General features: G+C 41.9%; 1 protein-coding gene across 3 annotated transcripts in view; it reads left to right on the top strand.

Annotated features, from left to right (window-relative positions):
• Window positions 1-22,456, top strand: part of LOC119657977 (loricrin) — a 97,339-nt gene that overhangs the window by 61,977 nt on the left and 12,906 nt on the right. The window lies entirely within an intron of this gene.

Below are 22,456 nucleotides of genomic sequence, written 5' to 3'. Positions count from 1 at the left end.
CCTCCAATCCAATACTGGGTAAGACAAAGTTATTGAATGCTCCCTATATATCTAGAAATGCAACTTGAATGTATTGCGTATAAAGTAGTTACCACTCAATCTTGCCAATTATCTCGTGGATAGCAGTTTCAGTGGATTCGCCTTTGAGGAGGCGTGCCAAAAAAGCCTTATGTCCATAATTGTTAAAGACGAAAGAAGTGAGGCTGTTTTGTCGAAAGTCCTTCGCGGACTAATGACCACGCCTAGCCGCTTCCGGTATGGAAACCACGTGCACGCGTCTTCAAGAGTGTAGTATATATCCCGAAGAGATACAGCTCTAGTAAATCTCGGTAAAACGATTTGATAGGCCCACACGACAGGGACTGCGTACCCATCAAGCAATGTTCTGACTCACTGGCGGAAAAATGCGTCTGAACCAGCAGCTCTAGGGTTTCACCAGAAGATTCCGTCCAGGACCTTTCCAACTTTTTAAGAGAGGAGGATCAGTATTCCTATGGACGGAATCTTAGTAGACAATAGTCTGACCAGGATCGCCTCTCGGAAGTGTTGATGGTTACTTCTTCCAACTTTGTATGGCCGGCAATACTTGTGGCTGTAGCAGATCTTTAAGATCTCGCTGGTAGGCTCCATTCCACTACGGTGGCGATACCTTCTTCTTGTATTTAGCGGGCACCAGATTTTAAAGGCGATTTCGCATACCTTCTACAGAACTCCTACCTTTGACTCCTGTTCATCAGTCGTGTCAATCTTACTAACTTATGCACCGGAGAGTTTGTTTTCGATAACTTGACCAAACTTGCTTTGGATTCTTCTAAGGTCTCTGAAAGATTGAGACCTCTGCAGCGCTATCTTCGGCATGATCTGCTTGCATAGGGGATTGATCAGTTCCCGCCGGACCGTCGATCTTCAGCTCTTCCAACACCTCGTTGGGACTTCTACTAGATTCGCTCCGGTTTTGCCTCTCCGTTCCTGTCACCAAACTTTGTGATCGGTCTTTTCTAGTGCCTTCGGACACGTTTATATGGAATGGAAAGATTAGCTGTTGCTGGGGTTTCTCTTATTTGATAACCACTCAGTCGTCCATGGAGATTCTGCGCTTTTGAAGGTACTTGTCTTTATCCACGCAGATCTTCGGCAGCCAAATGCGACTGACTGGTATCCTGGGGATCTCGTTTTATGAGATGGCTTTGAGCTTTACGCTCTTCCAGGCGCTGTTGATGTTGGTAACGAACGAACTAAGAAATTCCATGAGATGCTCGAAGATCACCTTCGATACCCTCAACACCGGTCTATATCTCCGGTGCTAGTTTGCCACTAGTGGAATTACCATCTGCTAGCGCCACCACCAGGGCCAACAATTACAAACTGGACACGGAGAGGGAGAAATAATGATAGGAGATACAAGTCAGGCTGCATCCACTATTAGGAATCGTAGATTGAGAAATGATAGCGGCAGAGTAAATCACAGTGTAGTTGGGAGGAGTTAGCAGTGGAGGAAGAAAATTTAATAAAAGGATTAGATAGCTGGGCTGGGCTGCGGGAGTTGTGAATGTGGGACTAGAATGGTTTGATATTTCCGCGCTCCAGTTTTTAAAACGGACCAGATATTCTTGTCTGGGTTTTCGTATTAAAGATTTGACCGAGGAACTCAGTGTTTGGAAGAAAAACGAAGTCAGCATTAGTTGCAGATGACTGGAGCTTCTTCATAGCAGTAAGTTTTTGACGAAGTTTTTCGTGGACTTCAATAGCGAACTAGACAGGGTAAGACCGCAGATAGGTGGAATCAGGAGAGAAGAGAATATAACATTGAATAAGATCTGATAAAATGGTATAGAAAGTACTGTGTGCTTGGTCACACTTTAATGTGGTGAGAAGCGGATCCAAGTTGATTATCGCCCGACCCAGGGACCTTCAAAATTTACCTTACGAAAGTTGTTGGCAGTGTTGCACACAACAGATAGACAAAGCGCTTACGTCTGATGGAATCATTTGTAAAGTGGCAGAATCGTAGGTGGTAGAGGAGGAAGAAAAGATGATTTCGGCATAGAAAGGGGACTTAGCAGCTATTAAGGTACCATCCAATCGCCATAGCTAGAGACGTTCTCTACATACTATAGAAGTTTGAGTTTTGTACCCTTTACCGACTTTGAGTATTGACGTATGATGTCTTACTTGACCGACGTAACGTTAGTATCACATTAATGTTGGTTGGCTGACGCACTTAACTTATATAACAAAGTTATATAAGTACTACCTAGGCTAGGCTGACGTTCTACGACAAAATGAGACCGTCGTACTTCCATGTGTTTTGCTAAGAAATTCAATTGAAGCCAACTTTGTTCGAGTGTATGTATAATTAATAAAGCTTCTTCATCCCTTCAGAACTCATCCAATGACCAGCCTGCACCACATTTCCGCACTGTTTGTAAAAAACAAGTATTCTAAAGACTGCAGATATTGAAATCGATGCGCGCCGAGATATCTGAAATTATCTTTAGATTTTAATTCCATCCCCATAAATAAATTGAATGGAATTCTCGTCTTCAATGGGGAATCAATATGCAATGCGACACTAAATCCCAGTTTCAAAAATTTTTTATTCACATTTAGATACACATTTCATTATAGATCCTTTACCTTTGCCATCTACTTCTACCACTGCGTTAGTTATAAATTCTCCAAATAAAGATAAATTTCCTTTTGGTATTTGTTCATAAAATTGTAAAAGTGTATTGTGAATAAAGTGTTCGGTTGGTAAAGCAAAGCCAAAGGAAATATTTTGTTCAGATTTTCTGCTGCAACCCGGACATAAAACTTTCCACCATCTAAAGGACATAATTGGAAAATACTTACTCGCACATTTTCCTTGAATGCATTAATAAATAGAATTTTCATTGAATAATGATTGATTTCAAATAGGAGAATGGATATGTGGAAAATCTGATTAGAAACGCGGTTACTGTCCTATCTTGGAAGGTTTATGCTTCAAGTAGGATACTCGAGTTTACGTAGAATATCGGCACATATCAATATGAACGTTTTGTTCACAAAAGCCGTGCCTATGCGCAGATAGTGTTGTTTTTGTCCATGACTTAGGCTGTTGATGTCTAAATGATAATGGGGAATCCGTTGCTAGAAATATCTATATCATTAATCAAAGGGGGCGATTCCTCTTTGTTGTTCATTGTTTTAATTCACCGTATGTCTGTCTATCTGTCTTTTTCTCCAATAGGAGGAAATCTTGAAAAAACCGTGGTACATATGGGATGGGATTTTTACTCACAACAACGACCGCCCCCAGTTTGGGCAAGACCTGCATTTTTCTCCCACTTCTTTATAGTAACCAGTGCTTCGGATGAGTACAATTCATACGCGACATTTTTGCAACAACAATAACCACTATCTCATCGGCCTACCTCATTATCGTGAATTGGTAACTGGCGCCTGGCTAGAAACTGGAACGTTAAGGAAATCATTATACATGATGTTCTACAATAGTGGCTTCAACACAGAGCTCTGTAGAACACCCGCAGAGAGAATTGTCTACGTCGTAGCAAAGTCTTCCTGCTGTTAGATAGTTGGCTTAGTAACTGGGTATACCAATCGTCGCCAAATGCCTTCATATAAGATTTCAATTGGCCGAGTTGATTGCATTTTGGCCTACCAGACTCTCTATCTGTCTCTCTACCTGTTATAAATTATAAGCTCCAGCATTTTCCCCACAGTGTTCAACAGACATCGCCCTATAGGAGGATAGTTTTCTAACTTTAGGCAACGACACTATCGTTTGCCATTTTTGCATCTCAGGAAAGATTCCATTCACCAAGCATGCTTCAAGTAATTCCACAAATATGTCCAGTCACGATTTAATTGCAAGCACAAAGGCTTTCGACGGTATACGAACGTCTATACCCGATAGTTTGTCGTTACTAGGGTTATTTCGACAACGCCTGCCCTGCTGAGGAAACAAACTCCGAACAATTTTCAGCAGGAAATCGGGACATGTAATTGGTGGAACTACCCGACCTTTGAATGTCCCCATTGCAACCCTGTAGGCACTTCTCCATTGGTTTATATCTGCTTCTCCTCAGAGTTTTTTGAAGCAATCATTCTTTCTTGTAAATTCGCTTCTTCAATTTCTGATCAATTCTACCTATTGCTCTCAGGACCGCTCAATTGGCCCGATTACATGCCGATGAAAGATGAGATAGTTAGTTCAGTGTTCCTAATGAGGCAATTTTCAAGGTCTCGCATCGATGAGTCGCATGCCGTCGCAATAGCCTCCATAATATGAAAGGCTTTCCCCGACAGTGTGCCTGGTATAGTATCTTGATCCAACCACAGATTTGTAAATGTGATGCACGCAGCCCGAGTCTATACTATATTTAGACTTTTTATCAGCTGAACACCATAATTCTTCCATGAAAGGGCAAATTTGCAGGGAGGCCAGTCTCAAAACTACTCATTCGAAAAATCTGAGACAGTTATGACAATGCCACTATATAAAATTTTAGACCTCAAGATACATTCCACTCCGATATATGTTGAAATGAAGTTAATAACGAAATTTACTGGGAAACCTCCATTAAATTTACTTAATATATGGTTACGAACGTGATCTAAATGGGGCATGGTCCACCACCTACACCTCCGCTTATATTTTTAAGAATTGCGGTGCCTCAAGTCCACTTGATGTCAGACCGTACCAAATGGACAGCAACTTACTCTCTCTTTTTTAGTCCACGGGCCCCTTTTTTAGGGCTTAGCACACAAACTTTCAAAATGTTAGGCCATGACGGCTTTACGGTTTCTTACCAAGGCAGAGGCATATCGTCAGACGCTGCCTCACCCCTGCCCTGGGAGCAGCGGGACCGAAGCGGCTCGCAGATGTTAAGTGTTCCTTTATATAATTCGTAGAACACAACATGACTACGAATTATGTTGAGCATAAATCCGCCTATACTTTGGGCAATATAATGGTAGCCCAATTCTCATCAATATTTTCCGGCTAACTGTTAAAAATGTATGTAATCTAGTCAGGAGCTAGTTTTCTCTTTTTCAAACGACATCAGGGTTCCAAAAACGGACCGCCTAGAGCTTAGGGGGTGATGGCATTGGAAGCTGCAGAAATCTGCAAACCTCTCACCATTTGCAATACCGATTTCAAGATAGACAACACGCCTACCAGAAAGGCAAATCCACTCCATGAACTTACGGCAAAAATTGAAAAGGCGATGTTCGAAAAAGAATACCCCTTAGGCACATTCATGGACATCGAAGGTGCAAGGCAGCATGAACCATTGAACCACTGCTAATCAGTTGGATCCTTCACATGCTAGAGTGGAGAAAAATCCACATATCGGTTGGCTAGAAGCCTATTGAAGCAGGATGTCTTAGGGGCTGCCCCCCTCTCTCCACTGTTATTGGTCTTGGTAACGGTAGCGCAAGCATTTGCGGACGACCTAGCCGTAATAATTACCGGCAAGTTTGCGGACACAGTATGCGACCGCTTGAATGCAACTCTGCATGAAATCCACAGTTGGTGCCACCGCAATGGACTCACAGTGAACTCTAGGAAGATTGGACTAGTTAGGTTCACTATGGACGTCAGGTGGGGCAGCTATACGCTACCCACTTTAGCAGGGGCGAAAATCCGGCTGGCACAAACAGTTAAGTATTTAGGAGTACGAGTAGTTTCGACTTCAAGTTAACGTGGAAGCACCATATCCAGGAACAATATCAGAAATCCTACAGATTGTTCTGGTGCTGTAGGAATGCGATAGGTAAGACCTGGAGACTTTCACCCAAACGGATTTACTGGATGTATACATCCATAATAAAACTCATTTTGATGTATGCATGCATCGTCTGGTGGCCAAGACTAAACTTTGCTAACGCAGATTCAGAGACTTGGTTGCCTAAGTATTACTGGAGGAATGAGTATTACGCCGACTGCGGCACTTGAAGCTACCTAAATTTACCTCCCCCCCCATTCACTCGGAGGTGAAACGGAAAGCAGCCAATGATGCATATAGACTCGATACCATTGGGGCCTGGAGAGGCGGCCAATCAAATGGTCATGCATCTATCTGGAAATTCCTCGACAAATATCCGGTAGCCCTGATGCCGACCGATCATATGGTTTCCAGATTCGTCTTCGAAAAGACTTACACTGTCGTAATCACCGAAAAAGAAGAATGGTCGACAAATGGCCATGAGTCTTTTTAGATTCCAGACTTAATAATCTCATGGAGGGGTGCGCAGGGATGTTCTCGGGGAATCCGATTATAGAATTGGCCCCACCCCTCGGAAAAATGACCATATTCCAGATATATGCCATTTCATTGGCAGCAGAAGAATGTCTGCGGCAAAAATGGAGAGGTCGAACCATTTGAATCTGTTCCGACAGTCGGGCGGCATTATCAGCACTTAATAGCAACGACATGTCAAGTCAGTTAGTGTGGAGTTGTCATCAGGTGTTGCTGAAACTTGGCCGACTGAACGAAATTTTCTTGATGTGGGCGCCGGGGCACTTTTACATCGCTGGTAATGCGGAGGCTGACAGACTGGCTCCCCGAGGGTCTGGATCCACAATGGTGGGGCCTGAACCAGCTCTTGGAATCTGACCGTCTACTGTCAAGTCTACTCTGAAGGGTGAAATTGCAAGGATTCACACAGCCGAGTGGAGAAATTTGGACTCTTGCCGGCATTTTTGTTGTCCTCAAGAAGTGGTACACGAAAACCCTAGTAGGGCTTTTAAAGGGACACTGTTCCTTAAACTACCATATGGAAAAGATTGTGGTGATGGTTTCGGCTATGTGCAGCCAATGTGAGGAGGAGGAGAAGTTGGGCCTGCACCTTTTATGCAGCTGCCCGGCCTCCTCAGATCTCAGACGAAGACACCTTGGCAAGGTTTTCTTCAATGAAAAATCTGCACACTCTCTGCCTCTCTCGTTAAAGCCTGCGAACGCCGTAGTCGGGAAGCCGTTGAATAGGCGATTTACGGGGATAGTACAATGGGCCTAATAATGGCCTGAGTGCACGGAGCTGCGGCTCCCCCCAGTAAAGTAAACTAACTAACTAATACCGACCTTAGGACGATTTCTTCATCACACGTCTGAGCAAGGTGGTATCAGAGACCAGCTCGGCATTGAAAGCAATCTAACGCAATCAAACTGTAACCTTTAGGAAATCTCTCCTGCACTGCATTGATTTGCTCAAAGAAAACCTCTTCCCTGTTCACATTAGTGCTTTCCGTTTGATGTATGTAACATTATACTGTTAAGGCATTCCTCATTCTGGACCCGAAACTCTGTCTGATAACGGTTTTCGGTAAGAATTAGTCGGACAACAGATTCTCGCATACTTCCGGCAGGTTAACTGGAGTACAATAGGTAACTGCTTTGAAAGCATAATGATAAGTTTTGGAGGTTGCTGTCTCACAAATCTTTACCTCATTTTGTCGACTTTTATTAACGATTAACTTTATAATTTAGTAGCTCCTCTCTCCTCAGCTCAGCGTTGTGACTGTTAATATAGCCGCATTTCACAACATATCGAGCCCTGACACTCAGGACATTGAAAGCAGCCCCTTTCTTAATGAAAATATGAATTGAGTATTTGCTTATCGGGTGCTTTTTATGCCATATTGTGAATATTCTAACGTAGGAAACAGGGGGAGCTTACGATTAGGTTTTTTCTGCTCTCTTGGGCCGTTGTGGTATTTTTTGTCAGATGGATTTTTGGACCATGGTCTTTCCCCATGTTGTTAAGCAACCTGGAGGGTTGGTGTGGTGACGTGATTATTAAAGTTTAGATGCTGGGCTTATTTTTGACATTTATTGGAAAGGCGGAGAGTGAGAGGGATCGAAAGTGATGATTTCTTTAACGGACCCATTCTTAGAAACTACCCAACGACAAATCTGAAAAAAATCATGAAGCTGCCTCTATACGGTGTCTCGGGCTGAAACTACTCTCCATATCGATATCTGCTCAAATTAAGTTAATAATATTATATTGCTATACTTTTGGGGAAATTGAGTAAAATCTCCCCTCAATTTTATCTTGAAATGAAAATTTTTAGTATGTAGATTCTAGTATGAAGCATGTTATCTCTAAGTTTGATCAAAATCATACTATTACTAACAAAGTTACAGTAGCTTAAAGTTAACTTTACCGTTTAAAGTTACTGGAACTAAATGTTCATATCATACTAAAGTGAGTGGTCTGACATGCTAAATGCATACACATAACGGGCTACGTACAAATGGGATAGTGCTGCATTCAAATTAAAGCACAGAAGAAACAAACAAAACCTTTCATACCTGGAGCGCCGAGCTTCCAGTTTCCCCACTTGTTCTATTTCGAAGTGCAGTTTCATTAGATTCATGCTCGCACCACGGCTTTTACATCCTTTTAACTGCCCTAATATCTATAGTACTAGTAAAGTAAAACTTTAAATCTTCTTACACCTTGTATAAAAATAAATAGTGTACTATTTTTATACATAATTATAATTTTATAACAGAATCAACTTTTCTAAACACAGATAAGAAGCAGAATTCCAACAAAAATTGCTAAGCCCTGACCGAAGCGCAAATAGATGTTTACGTATTCAGTTTAGTCTTCTCAGTCAGTCACGATAGATAGACATGTTTGAATCTGCCACATCTTTCACTGTGACTAGAGATAACAACCCCCAAATAACAAGAAACGCAGTTACAATCCTCTTATCAAACACTCAAGTGCTGACCTTTGGCTTAAATATAATACGTCTATTTTAAATTTAATAGGAGCACTTCGGTCTGATTTGCCGTCAATCAATAATTCAAAACATTCAACAGTTTGCCAACTGAAAAAATCAGCTATAGTTTCAGCTGATGTCGACATGTTTCAATAATGTAATATTCAATTACAAGAGTACACAGCATTAGTATGGCTGGTACGAGGAGCAGCAATTGTTGAACAAACAGCGAAATCATTCCATTCATTCGATTTATTGTGGCGTGCCGAGTGTTGAAAACAATCTGCTCACGTAGAGTATCCTACAGATACCGGATTGTTAGCTTAGGCGCTATCATGCTGTTTGTATTCTGGCATGCCTGACATATCTGTTCATGTACATATGATAGACTCAGAAGCACATTTAGCCATGCATGTATACCCTCAAGAGCTGAACATTTTTCAAAGTGCCAACGACAGGACATTTGCTCTCAGGGGAACTGTGGACTTTATTCTAGGATTAAAAATGTTTGCCCGGAATATAAATTAGTTTTTTAACTCACACGATGGTCCTTGGGGTTATACATATGTAAATATCTACATCGGTACACCGATTCACTGGGAATCTGTTGATTCGATTCTTTGTGAGTTCTCCGAACACATTTCCAACTGTACAACGTTGTATTAAGGCCAACTCCAGCAAGCCGTTCCTTGTTTGTTCATGACTTTAAAGTGGAAATACCATGAAATTAAATACTAGAGTCCATTTGCAGCTCCGATTGTCCTGTTTCTAGCTACCTCCTGCTATTTTCAACCAATTTGTAGATTGAAGGACATTTGCCATGAGAATAACGAAACTAGAGCATAGTCGCAATGAATAATAATCAAAGATATTTGCTCTCGTAAATAATCTTTCGTTGAGATAAAAGCCAGTGCTTCATTGCTGGGATTGAAATATTCAGTATGGGGAGCTTAGACCAGGCGTAATGGCCGAGTGTGGCCAAAAATTCAAATCCTGGTTCGTCATGGACGTTTTTGTTCGCTTTTGTATTGTTCCGCTTTTATATACTTTCATACCTTTTAAGTGTGGCGGTATGAAATCCGTTAAAGCCACGAGGGTGATGAGATAATCTACGAGAAGCTACCCTTTTACGGAGGTGGATTCGCACTCTCTTAAACCAATCCTCCAGCCATTTTTTCGGAAGACCATCATCAATTATTAGGCTGTGGTCCACATCGACACGTTTCGGTCGCGTGTCCGATATATGTGTTAGGAGCTTCGTTTAGCGTTCTTCTCTCCTTTATTAACCTGGGTCAATGGAAAAAATATACTTCCCGCCCTCGCGTATCGCGGCGCATTCGGGACAGCCAGGGGACTTGTCGAATCCGAAACGGCAAAAATACTTCCTATAAGCCGTGAAGATCGTGCTTTTGCTCGACCCATTTCTAAATATGGGGCGTCAGTACATGGGTTGTCATCTTTTGTGCAGTTTCTTCCCCTCTTCAAAAGTTCGCAGTCCCCTCGGACGGATCGAGCCTATTTCTCTGTTAGGAATAGTGCGCCTTATTCGCTAGAAGATAAGATCATTCCCGTGATGACACACACTGCCTCACCTGGTGTTGTCCTATATGAACTGTGCATCCTCAGTGCGATTGGCCGGTATGCTGAATTCACCCTCTTGCAGTTCACAACATTGCCCAATATTTTTGTTCAGATAACAGCCAGGAATAGCAAAATAAATTTCACCACGTCTGCAATAAGGACCAGGTCCAGTTTGACCATTTGTAATTATGATTTAATGGCGTTCATTGTTTCACCTCCATATAATTTCATCTCCTTGGGGTGGCTCGCAACTAGCAATTCTGCAAAACTAATCAATGTTCTCTGCTCTGCACACGAAGGCCAAGCACTCCATTGCAGGTATATGACACTTCATTGCAACGGCCCCAGCACGAAACCTTGAGGAACACCTGCTGTCGCAACGTACTCTTTCTGTCCGTTGCCCGTATCATAGGGGGAAAGCTTCTTCCAGGTAACTCTCGATTAATCCACCTAAGTAGTCAGGAACACTGAGTTTAGCCAAAATGCATTTAATCCAACTAAAGTTGTCCGAATTAAAGGTATTCTCGGTATTTAGTGTTATCACAATGGAGGATCAACTGAGTTTGTCTTTCCAACGAGACCAACAACCGTACACCAGGCTTGTCGAAATCCATATTGTGATTCTGGTACACACAAGCTAGAAGAACGAGAGGAGCCTGTTATTTGTCACATTCTTCAACATAGTGTCTAAAAGACAGCTTGGGTGATGCGTAGGGGACGAAGTTTTGGTGGTAGAACTAACTTCTAACCACTGGAGCTTAGTTTTAGTAGCTAACTTAAAGGTTTTGTTCTGAGTTTCATCCCACCACCGAGTTTTCTTATCTCAAATTCTTTCGCAGATCCCACGTAGTTTCTCCTCGATTATATCAGGGATCAAGAAGACACCCATTGGCCGAGGCAAAATCGTTGCAATTATTTTTAACAAAAACCGTGAACACGTTACTTGAGGTGATTTTTGCTACGTGCCTTGTTTATAACAAACCAGTAGCCAGCCCTTTCGGGATGAGATTTTCATCGAGACACAGCAGCCAGGACTTAAAAACCATAGTAGCACTTTTACCAGCGTACTGATCGTAAACTATTACTTGGACAAAATCGGGGTATTAAGCTCAATTATCTGCCTTTCCGAGACTTGAGATACAAACATTTGTGAAAGATCTTCATCGCTTCATTAGATTGATATTAGCCTGCTACCGACACAAGTAGGAATCTGTATTAATATACTTACCAGGGGATAGTACAATGAGCAGAATACGTGACACTAATGTCGGTAACCACGATTTTCTCTGTTTTTCTCTTCCGGGAAGCCACTCGGGATTGTGCATATGTCCATGTAGTTTAGACCAGTAAAAAATACCAGGAATAATGGGAACAATAGAAAGAAGACATATGTACTTTCAAAGCCTTTGATACCTTTTATGACAAGCAGCGAACACTGTGAATGAGTTCATAATCCCTAACGCAAGTGCTGTCTATGCCCTATGCGCGGGGGCTTAATAACACACAAAAAGTCTTTCCTGCTTGTACAACAGGTAACTAAAGGGGATAGAAACTTCTGAGCTAGCAACCTGCAAATTTCGAAACTCCATTGCTACCGAAACCGCAACAACGTCTCGGATGTAGACTCACCTCAGCCCGGAGACCATTGACTAGCGAAAAGGGGTTATGATGAGAATCCCAATGAATTGACAGATTAAGTTGTAAGTCCTCGGCTTAAGCTTAAGTATTTTGGAGAATACTCATCTCCCTCTTGCCACAGCTAATGGCAATGTGCTTTTATATTCTGGGAAACCGAGTGGTTGCAGACGCAAATCCAGTATCGGGTTGTTACTGGCGACAAGCTTCTGATAGATTTCTAACTGCACGATTCCGGTTCAGGTTAAGGAGTATCATGATTGTACTATGTTATGCACCAATGCTTCCTACAAGCCATTGCACTTAGTTCAGGGGAGGCTTTCTAAAGGTGACATCCTGATGAGAGACCTGAATACCGAGGTGGGATCTGACAACAACTTGCTCGGAGATGTAATGGGGAAGCACGATCTTGGCAACCGTGATCATAATGATGAGAAGTTAGTTGATTTCTGCAGCTTCCACCGCCTCGCCATTACTGGCACATTATTCGAGCGCAGAACTTGCCATAAGGTCAAACGTCAGACCGATTACTCATTTTGCAATCAGCAGTAGATCTAGGAGTTTCATCATGGATGCATAGCAAAATAAACTCTGACATCGATGTCGAGAGAGATCACCACCTGATGCTCTTTTCTTGAGTGTTACGTCGACCACATCCTGAGGTTTGACTGACTGTGAAGTCATGGAAGTGGATCGACGAACGACTAGTGGGCCGCCCCAAGGGCTCTTTGCGCAGAACGGTTGAGAAGGAGTGCGGGCGTCTCAGGGAGTCCTGAAAGGACCTGAAACGCATTTCAGGTCACCGTGAGCGATGGTGCATAGGTGTGGTTGGCACACTATACCCTACCAAGGGGTAAATGGCAACCTTATATAAATCTTCTTTAAAAGTTGCTAAAGGATGTTAAACAGCAGAAGCTATTTGGGAGTGAAGCGTAAAGCAGTTAACGACGCATACCGGGGATGGTCGCCAAATGGACGGCATAAATCAGAGGATTTCTATTTCTATTTCTAAATTCGTATTTGGGTAGACACAATTCGTCATAATAACCGAAAGGGAAGAATAGTCACTAGGGGACCATGGGTCCCCTGGAATTACGAACAAAATAATCAAATGACATGATTGACCCGTCATAGAGAAATGTCTATGACGACCATTAAGAAACCTTTGACTACTAGATGGGCATTTTTATTGTCTTTTAAAACGGGATACTTGAAAACGTTAGTAGTTCTTCTAACAGGGCACGGTTCCTTCAGCTACATCTAAAGAAAATTAAGGTACTAGACAAAATTATCTGTTTTTGTCTCAGGCTACGAAAAGATTTCCGTCGCGTCCTTCGAACGACACAAGCAAGAAAACTGTCCAATATATACTTACCAGGGAATAGTACAATGGGAACAATATGTGGCGTTAATGCGTGTAACTACTTTTCTCCTTATTTTCCATTTCGGAGAAGTTGGAATTGGATACATGTCTAAGCAGTTTAAACCTTAAACCTTTGCAGGCAGGAATAATGGAAATAATATATGGAAATCGAGGTTTTGAATGTTTTTTTAAAAATAATCGCCATCTCCTCTTAAAATGATTGAAAAATTAGACATTGTGGAATTCGGAAAGCCCCAGATAAATTTTGTAAAATTACATTTGATCGGTTTTGATTAAATGTTCTGTAACTGACAAACCAAACTTCATAATCATCAACGGCGCAACAACCGGTATCCGGTCTAGGCCAGTCTTAAGCAGGAACTGCAGATACCCCGATCTTGCGCCGAAGTCCACCAATTCGATATCCCTAAAAGCTATCTGGCGTCCTGATCTACGCAATCCCTTGACCTCAGGCAAGGTCTGCCTTGTCTTCTTTTTCTACCATAGATCCTCATCCATACGGATTAGGCGACCTGCCCACCGCAACCTGTTGACCCGGATTTTATCCGCAACCAGACGTCGAATTTTCTCATGGCCGTGTACAGTTTTACCTTGACTATGCTGTCATAGGCGGCCTTTCCAGTTTCCTATCACTTGCCACAGAAAGAAAATCTGATCTGTTGCTAATTTGCCTGGAGTGAAGCTTTTTTGGTATGGGCCAATTATATTCTGGACGTATGGTGCAATCCGGCTTACCAAGATAGCAGAGAATATCTTATTGATGGTACTCAGCAACGTGATGCCTCTTTAATTGTTGCATTGCGTAATATCCCCGTTTTTATGTATGGGAACGATAATGTCTCGTTGCCAGTTGTCAGGCATTGATTCGCTGTCTCACATCGATTCCTGTATTTGGTCGCCTCCATATTAAACCAATTCGGCTGTAATTTCATCGCCTCCTGGCGACTTATGGTTTTTAAGCTGGTGTATTGCACGGACTGTGTCTTCTATGCTTTGCGGTGATAGCATTTGTCCGTCGTCTTTAGTTGGCGGGAACTCCAACTCGCCGATGTTTTGGTTGTTGAGCAATTCATCAAAATATTCAATCCATCGTTCTTATATGCCTACTCCGTCGGAAATCAGATTTCCCTCTTTGTCTCGGCAGAATGAGCATCAAGGTGTATTAGGCTCCATCCCGCTGACTTGTTGGTGAAACTTGCGCGTCTGGTGCGGTTGTTCCCTGTACTTTTCAAGTTGACAGATCTGTTGGTTCACCCCAGTTTTTTTTAGTTTATGAGGTCGCTTCTCCGTTCGACAGAGTTCGTGATAAGTCTCTACGCGTGCCCGTATTCTTTGAGAATTCAATATTACTCGGTATGCAGCATTCTTCCGTTTCGTTGCTAGCTTACATTCGTAGTCGAACCAGTCGTTTGGATTTGACTTGCGACTGGGACGAAGTATGTTTGTGACCGTATAAATGATAACGCCCTTCAGGTTGTTGTGAAGATCGTTTGTCGATGCTTCATCTCCAGGACATCTGTTAGTTGCGGTTAATGCGGCCTCTATTCCCCCCTTATAGGTGTTACGGAGGGCTATGTTATGGATGGCTTCAGTACTAATTCTCACGTAATTGTCAGAGAGGATTCTAGACGGCGTTGTTATTCGAACTCGAAGCACCATATGAACGAGATAGTGATCCGAGTCTACCTTGGTCGCCCTATATGTTCTGATATTCACCTGGCGACGTTTAATCAGCAATTTGGTTGAAAGTGGTCCCGTCTGAAGAGGCCCACGTATATTTGTGGACCGCCTTCCGCGCAAACTAGGTACTTCCAACAACCATATGTAAGCTATGGGAGCCGACGGATCGCCTGAATACAGGCTTCGTCCCTGAATGACTGTTAAAATCCAATTATCATATGATTTTGATATCATACTTAGGATAGGCTTCGAGGATCCGCTCAAGTGTCTCATAGAAGGCATCCTTCTCTGACTCTGCAGTCTCGCCTGTAGGGGCGTGAACGTTAATGCTTTATGTTTTCAAAATCGATAACACAAGGTTTCAGTTACTGGTTGACTAGGAAACTTACTCCAAGCACATTATTTGCTGAATGGTCACTATAATATATGGTGTAGTGACTCTTTTTAGGCGCGGGAGACTCGCCTTCATCTTCCTCCGTCTGCAGTTTTTCATTGAAAAAGGAATCGCAGCGATCACCATGTGGTGTTGGTTCAGAAGGCGTTACCCAGGTTTTCTGCTCCATCGTTGGTGCCATATCCGAAAATTGTAATACAGTGAATAGAGGACATTTGGACCCCGTAATAACGATAAATACACCGTACATACAAATCAGGAAAGTTGTTTGCACGGATCCGTGAGATAACCACTAATTATTAGTTGTTTAGGATATGCGGGATCCTAAGTCCACATCCACTTGATGGTGGACCGGACTAAATGAGGAACAACTTACTCCCACGTTTTCTAGTCTGTGGATCCCTAGTTTGGAGCATAGCACCCCAAGCATTAAAAATCAAAAAATTACTGACGGTTTCGTCCAGGGCTACTAATTATTCTCTTCTTCTAAACATTCTCCAATGAAAGAAATCTTAAATTAATTTGAAAGCAAAATTCACGCTAAAGTCTCTTTTCAAGGATAATTTCTAGGACAATTACTAATTGCTATAGTTTACGCTAATACTTTCATCAGCTCTTCATCCACTTCAGTGATCAATAACAAATTTCCCACATTTCCTGCTCCATTATGGTCAAGTGCCTCCTTGAATTTTATTCGCAATGCACGACAGCCTCATAAATTCATGAGTTTTTTGCAGGCATGAGATGATCCTTTTCTATTATGTCTCTATTCAATTTGATATTGCGAAAAAGCCATCTAGTTAGGAGGAGTGCTCTTTTGAAGAGGATACTGCAGTTTATGGAGAGCGTGGAAGTGTATAATCTGAAAGACCCTTCTTTTTGTACGCTTACGGGTGTGTGGCAAGTATGGCTTTGACCTAGAATGGAAGGATGCAGTATAAAATAAATTTTGATAATTACCCTACTGAACATGTAGAAGCTATGATACTACGTATCGGACGTATATATGGCCTGCAACTGTATCCGCTACAAGAACTATTTGTGCAGCCATTTATTTCGACATAATGTCCCCGTCAATTCCAGGAATAGTGCTCATTAGTTTTGTTTATAATTCAGTGATCCGAAGAAAATTAATTGTGACTGATGATAATCGTATGTTATGAAATGTTTCGTATAAACGCTGTGACGAATTACTTGCTGACAGAGTAGACATAAATCCTCGGGACGCATGCAATTTGGGAGATGCTGTGACAACCAAGAGTCAGTAGGTTGACTTTTAGTAATTAATTTATCTCTTTTGGCATAAATTATGGGAAAATCGCATTTTCCTTGGTGGGCGACTAATGCTCCTTATACATTTAGTTTAATTTTGAGAAGAATTGAAAAGATAGTTGGAATATTTGGAAGCCAGATCAAATTGGGAACATTGTGAGTCTGAGTACGAAAAATGAAATTGCTTGCTAAAAATTTATATTGTTTCTTTAAGGAAACCACTAGTTCCTTTGGCAGTAAAATGTCATCTCCTTCGTCTGGAATCGAACAGAAAGAGAGATTGATAAAACCCGTGAAAAATTATATAACGATTGTGTTCGGTCTAACAAGAAATTATAAATTTTTGTAGTTTGGAATGGAGACATTTCAACTTTTTATACGAGGACGTTTACTGTTCACTACCCAAGGCGTTCCTGTTTCGTTAAAGAACTTTGATGCTATATAAAAATCATATGCAGTTCTTTGTCTGAGAGGGAGATATAAAATCAAATTTCCCCTTAGTGAAAATTAATACCCAAAATATGTTAAAAGCTTTAGAATGTTGTTCTTGAGGTTACTTTTGAACAATGTCTGGGAATATATATGGTTGCCATCTACCGCTAAATAGTGTACAAGACGTCAGCCAAGCTTATACGCTATTCTTCTCAGCGTTCCGAAATGTGTTTTAATCCCTCTCGTTCTGCTCAATGCGTTTCAAAGGCAACCCATTGGTCGATCATGGGGATTCATGTTTCATGGCGTAACCATTAATAGAGTTGACGCCCTTTGTGTGACCTATTCACTGCTACTTCAGCCTTCTGATCCAAACATCTACGGGTATATGGCCCGTATGGCGACGTTTGAAATTGTGTCAAGCTAGAGTATCTCTTTGGCATAATGCAAACAAGTACTGACGAAGGTTTGGAATTTTCGAGTAACAGTCGGGGTTACTTTCCATATGTACAGTTGCACTGAGCAGTTTCAATTTCATGTAAATGTTGAAATAACTGCATTTCCATTATCATCAAGTTCGACTCCAGTAGAAAGTAAAATATACAAACCAGTCAGACTGAGAATCTTTAGTTTGGTTGGTGTGTAACTTCAATCCAACTCTGCTTCCCTCCTTATTATATTTTGCTTCCGTACCAACTCTTTTGTAAGGTCTACGAAATATGGGTAATTTGAATGCTTTATCATGCTGATAGAGTTGCGGTTTTCAGTTCTTTAAAAAACCTTATAGATAAGCTACCAATTTCTTGTCAATAAACCTTAATAAGTGTAGTATCTTAAGATACCATTGCCATGCAGCTGTGATCTGTACAGACATAATTTGGTTTTGGTGGTAAGACATACTTTTCTGCAAAGAAGAAAGATTTTTAACCTGATACTCTCACTGATATAGTATTTGCAAATATCTACCTAGTATTTTCCGATTGCTTCAACCGCCTTTGTGCATTATATACCATCGAAGACGCCTTGCCCGCAATCTCGATTTCGGATGTGACCAAGGTCCAACGGAACATATTCGTGTCCATTACCGCAAGACGCCGTTCATTGTCTTTTCTAGTCGGCCAACACTCAGAACTATAGACGGCGATTGAGCGGAAAACATTGCTGTACATTTTAGATTTGGATTTGATTGTTGATACGTCGATCACAAAGAGCACCAGTTGTGGAACGCCACTTCATTCAGTTTGCGCTAATGGGTGAAGCAATTTCATAACGCAGTTTCCCATTGGTTGACAGCATTGATCCGGAATATTGAAATTGCTCAGTTCTGGGCAGTTCAGTGCCATTTACAGCGATAGTGCCTATTTCATGGTGATTGATCTTCAAAAATTTAGTTTTATTCAGTTTCAATCTGAGACCATGTTGCATGCGGCGATCATTTCATTTTTGAACAAGTTAGTCAAGATCAACATTATCTGCATAAAGCAGTGTAAAGGGCATTGGACGTTGGATGTCTCGTATGACATTCATAACAAAAACAAAGAGGGCAATTCCTTGATGAATACATTCCACACTTCGAACTTTACTTTTCGGATCGTGATAGAGCAATTTAACCGCGCGCACGAGTTCTTCTGGCGATAAGTGTTGTCATAGAGCACACATGGTCAAACGCTTTCTCTTGATCCAGAAACGCATTGTTTAGAGGGCGATTCTCCTCACGGTGTTTCTCCATAACTAACCGCGCCGCGTGTATTGCGTCAGTAGTTTCGCAGTTCTTGACAAACCCGGCTTGATTCACAGTTTTTTTCTCTGGTGCAGTTTATCAAATTTGGGAACCCTAATATTCCTCTTGGTATCAGTTTTACTGGCGTGAGTGGCTAAAATAAGAGGTTCGTCAATTTCTTTGTCTGATAAATTAGTGATTGTCTGATTTTTTCCTTAATGTCAAAACCCGGACCGAAGCTGCCTAGAGCAAGATCGAGCTAACAACTACGATGAGTCTATACTGGTCTCCCTATATGTTCTGACATTTATCAAGACTAAAATGTGGTGTTCAATCAAAACGTAATCTATTTGGCTGCAAATGGCCCCATCTGAAGAGGCGCTTGTTTGTGTGTGAACCGCTTTCCGCGCAAACCAGGTACTTCCAACAAACACTTCATGGTGACACTGTCCATTGAATAATCCACAGCTCGTTATTATTACTATCCTTATGTAAGGTATGGGAGCCAACGTATTTCCTGAATACGGGCTCCGTCCCTACTTGCCTGTTAAAATCTCCAAGCTTAATAGTAACCAACACTGAAAATTTATTGCTCTCCGTGGCTGTCTCAGCGATTTTCATTACTGTATTGATCACATTGAAGGTAGATTTTGTCTTTCTGTAGCCAAACTGCCCATCTGAAAGACCTTCCTCCTGGGGTTGTATTATATTTTCGTTAATCTTCTTTGTAGCCTGGATGACTTCTTCTGTAGTTATGATATCCTTTTAATTAGTGATAATAATTGTGAACATGGCAGTCCAATTGAATCAAGGCTTTGAAGTATCAAAACCGGACAGGACTACAGTATGATTTGAGCCCCGACTTTCCGGTATGATCACATAGTGCTCCAAACCAGTGAGTCATCCGTATTTAGTTATTTGTTTAATTGATTACATGATCACCTTGTACGCACCCCCTCCGGTCGGAGTCCGCTTCTTTGCATTGTCCCTTAAAGTATCGAGTTTTACTTCTTGAAATGGCTGCTTGTAGTTCAATCCTCGCCTTCTTATATTGGTTGTTCGTCAAAGTCAGGGCAGTTCCTTCTATGTTGATTGCCTCCTCTGGCTTTAAGACTATCTTAGCAACATTCTTCAATTTCAGAATTTGACCAGAGGGCGTTTGTTTCTTGAATATTGTGCGTCATGGCTCAGAAACATCTTTACAACAATCTGTGATGTCTTTTCTTCTGCGGAGTCCATCGGCTTCGTCTCTTGCGGTAGTACTTCTTCCAACATTTGCTTATCAAGTTTCTTGGATGTTTTACTCCCGACTTCGGTTTTCTTGATATGTGTTTCTCTCATCCTATGCTTCACCTGGAAAATGATAGCATAATGGTGCATATATTCTTTCCTTACTACCATTGGAGATCCTAAGGTATCGATAACAAACATGAAGTCTACTACTGAGGCCATGTACCGTCTCCGTAAAATGTTGACTCCACCAAAATTTGCCAGAGCTATATTCAGGTCTAAAATTCAGCCTCTTCGTTTTGTTTTACGGCTTCTCCGATCCAAGCAAATCGCTGGCTATTATTATTGAGTTTGACGATTTGCATCAGTAGTAAGTCTAGCGTAAGGATTTGCGCAACAGGGCATATATGTGGATGTTGCCTACCTTAGCCTGTGTTGATCTGTCTCCTGGGTTATTAGTTGTATTTTGGATGGCTCGGTTTGCACAGGTTCATGTTGCAGTTTTGCCGTTTGCAGGATGCATTAAAGTAATGCGCATTTACCGGGAAAAGTAGATTTATTCATACAATTGGTAGAGATGATTAAAATTCTTCAAAATAGTCTCCTTCTGCATCGATACACCTGTGGAAACGATTCTGTCACGCCTTGAACTTGAGCTTGAATGTTCTCCCAGTATTTTCTCTTCAGCTCTTTTTTCAGTTGGGGGAACAAAAAAGTCACGTGGAGGTTAGTCAAGGCTGTAAGGAGACCGGAGCACCACGGAGGTTTTATTCTGGGTCAAAACTGGAACTTCTTTTTGCTCCTCCTTCGGTACAAGCTTTGCACAAATCTTTCGCCTTTGCTACTTCTTCGTCACTATCCCATGTACCGAATGTTGGCAAGTTCCGGGTGTCAACGATTACCTGCATAGTTAACCGACGGTCTAAACTCAAAACGTCGTGCACACGCTGAATATTTTCATCAGTTCGGACTGTTTTTGGGTGTCCAGAACGAGGCTCTTCAGTGACCTCCTCCTGGCTATCCTTGAAGGCCTTGTGCCACCTTCCGCATTGGGATTTTGAAATGCATCCTTCCTTGAAGGCCTCTTGAATCATTCTTTCCCGTTGTATTCTTCCCAAGTCGCACACAAAACGTAGAGACGTCCTACCATTCCTATTGAGAGTAGGCGCATTTGAAAGCGCAGAACCCAACGCTACGATGTATATTTGCGTCATAATAAAGTAATGCCCATTACTTGTCCATGTTGTATTTCTGATACCCAAATACCACTATGAAGACCTCTGTATTAGTCGCATATTACGGCAAATTCAATTTTATTTAGAAGCACATCTGGGAAAGCAGTTCCTGAGTCTGATATCGCTTTCTTAAAAACAGGACATTGACTGCTGGTTGTGATGATCATTTATATTACTGTTAGATCGCATAGTATACATTTGGAATTGTCCAAAGTCCAGATATTTGAAATAGCTTAGTCCATGCCCCAACTGCCCAACTGCAAGAGCATTGAATCCAGCCTGTCTGTCAGTCACAAGTACTTCTCTCAGGAACTCTTATACTTGTTGTCAAGCAATTTGGTGGATATTGGAGGTCGCAATTGCGCTTGCAGTAAATAACATTATCAATTATTGAGTTTAAAAGGAGTCCCCATACATGCAAAAGGGAGGTTCTTCACCGAATATAGGTGTGGGAGGTAGCCGATGAGAGGTCTCGATTAGTATTCTCTGAAATGTTAGCTTCAATATCAGTTATACATCAATTCTTATCAATTGATAAGACTGACTAGGCTGACCCTGACCAATGTGCGAGACCAGATAACAGCAGCAGGATCACTCTCAAGACCATTCAACATCAACCACGGTCTACCACCAGGGGATGCATTATCATGCGTCCTCTTTAACCTCGCCCTGGAGAAAGTGATTCGCAATGCCGATATAAATGTGAGAGGCACCATCCTCTTAAAGTCCACCCAACTACTGGCCTATGCTGACGATATCGGCATCATGGGAAGATCAACCTGTGACGTACAAACTGCCTTCATCCAGATCGAGTAGGCGGCGCGAGATCTTGGGCTGTACATCAAGGAAGGAAAGGCGAAGTATATAGTGGCAGCTTCAGCCCCAAAACCAAAACCGAAAGAACGAACAGCATCCAATCGCAGTGATCAAGTGAAAATTTCTCTTATCTAGGGTCGAAAATTACAACCGATAACAGCTATGACGATGAAATCTGCGGTTGTTGCCTGCCAACCGAGCCTATTTCAGCTTACAAAAACGCGAAGTCTTGTCCGCGTTCGAGAGAAGAATCCTCCGAAGAACTTTTGACTCCCTACATGAGGATGGATGATTCCGTAGCCTACATAACGACGAAATCTATAAGCGATAGCAT

Source organism: Hermetia illucens, chromosome 5, assembly GCF_905115235.1.
Source record: "Hermetia illucens chromosome 5, iHerIll2.2.curated.20191125, whole genome shotgun sequence".
Classification (NCBI taxonomy): Eukaryota; Metazoa; Arthropoda; class Insecta; order Diptera; family Stratiomyidae; genus Hermetia; species Hermetia illucens.
The sequence above is the reverse complement of the archived record's forward strand: the minus strand, read 5'-3'. Positions and strand labels throughout refer to the sequence as shown.